This window comes from Schistocerca americana, chromosome 9 (genome assembly GCF_021461395.2).
Source record: "Schistocerca americana isolate TAMUIC-IGC-003095 chromosome 9, iqSchAmer2.1, whole genome shotgun sequence".
Lineage (NCBI taxonomy): Eukaryota > Metazoa > Arthropoda > Insecta > Orthoptera > Acrididae > Schistocerca > Schistocerca americana.
Window position 1 is genome coordinate 160,394,027 of NC_060127.1, and position 2,055 is coordinate 160,396,081.

At 44.1% G+C, this 2,055-nt stretch overlaps 1 pseudogene; it reads left to right on the forward strand.

The window, feature by feature from the left end:
* The first annotated feature begins 1,169 nt into the window (after positions 1 to 1,169).
* On the forward strand, positions 1,170 to 1,287 carry LOC124551469 (annotated as a pseudogene).
* The last annotated feature ends 768 nt before the right edge of the window (positions 1,288 to 2,055 follow it).

Genomic DNA, 2,055 nt, shown 5'->3' on the forward strand with positions numbered 1-2,055 from the left:
TGCACTCGCTGTCTTTATTTCAGATTTAGGTGACTTGATGTTTGCACATAGCGCAATCCCTTTCCCAGACCGTTACCAGACTTCGTTTAAATCGTCAATATCGTATGCACCACGTTCTATTTCCACAATTTCTTTTCCACTACTAATTTACAGAAGACGTTTATTGTTAGCCTCTGTAATATTCGGAATGCTGTTGTAAGTATCCAGGCCAATCACCACAATACTGCACTCCCCGTTGCATAAATAAATCGGTGGAAAGTAATTCACACATAATACTAACGATCATTCTTTTAAAGTCAGAATATAAAACACTGCATCTGAACCATGACCGATGGGTGAACATTTAATGCATGTCCTTATATACCGGGTGATCAGAAAGACAGTATAAATTTGAAAACTGAATAAATCACGGAATAATGTAGATAGAGATGTACAAATTGACACACATGCTTGGAATGACATGAGGTTTTATTAGAACCAAAAAAATACAAACGTTCATAAATGTCCGACAGATGGCGCTTCATCTGATCAGAATAACAATAATTTGCACAACAAAGTAAGACAAAGCAAAGATGATGTTCTTTACAGGAAATGCTACACCATCATTCCTCAACAATAGCTGTAGTCGAGGAATAATGTTGTGAACAGCACTGTAAAGCATGTCCGGAGTTATGGTGAGGCATTGGCGTCGGATGTCTTTCAGCATGCCTAGAGATGTCGGTTGATCACGATACATTTGCGACTTCAGGTAACCCCAAAGCCAATAATCGCACGGACTGAGCTCTGGGGACCTGGGAGGCCAAGCATGACGAAAGTGGCGGCTGAGCACACGATCATCAGCAAACGACGCGCGCAAGAGATCTTTCACGCGTCTAGCAATATGGGGTGGAGCGCCATCCTGCATAAACATCGTACGTTCCAGCAGGTGTTTATCAGTCAAGCAGGGGATGATGCGATTCTGTAACATATCGGCGTACCTCTCACCCGTCACGGTAGCAGTTTTGCTATCCAGCGCCATCTGTCGGAAATTTTGTGAACTTTTTTTTTGTTCTAATAAAAGCCCATGTCATTCCAAGCATGTGTGTCAATTTTTACCTCTCTATCTACATTATTCCGTGGTTTATTAAGTTATCAAATTTATACTGACTTTTTGATCACCCTGTATATGTGGCAACGGCCTTGCCGCAGTGGATACACCGGTTCCCGTCTGATCACCGAAGTTAAACGCTGTCGGGTGTGGTCGGCACTTGGATGGGTGTCCATCCGGGCCACCAGCTGCTGTTGCCGGTTTTCGGGGTGCACTCAGCCTCGTGATGCAAATTGAGGAGCTACTCGACCGAATAGTAGCGGCTCCGGTCAAAGAAAACCATCCTGAACGACCGGGAGAGCAACGTGCTAACCACACACCCCTCCTATCCGCATCCTCAACTGAGGATGACACGGCGCTCGGATGGTCCCCATGGTCCACTTGTGGCCTGAAGACCGAGTATATATATATACTTCTCTTTAAGCGTTAGGACGAATATGATGCACAAATGCCCACATAAGTAGATTTTAAAAACTTGGTAGCGACGAAAATTGTATAACACACGTCTTCTGTTGGTGAAGTATGTTTGTAACTCTTCTAGCGGCTGCAAGTCTCCAAATGAGTCGAAATAGTAGACGTTATTTGTATTTTTCTTAACACACACCAGCCAGTGGGTTCCTGGTCCTCCAGCAGCATCTGCACTAACAATCCCACATTGTCCGGATTTCCACATAGACTTCGGTAATGTATCCTGCATAAACACACCACGGAATCTTGAAATGCTTAATTTTTTCCTGACAGAATTGAGCTGATCTGTATCTGTAAGCGGTCTATCCAGTAGGATAGGTTATGGGCCTTTTTTTTTATTCATGAAGAGCCCTAGTCCTTTCTTGTATGGCTTCAGGGATAGTTCTTTTCTGGTGGCCGCTGCTTCCATCATGCGGTTGTGTCTTCTTCTAGTTTCGCCTGGGAGTTCTGTGCATTCTTCACTCTTCTGGCAATAGCTGCAGCACTACCAGCCTGTGAAC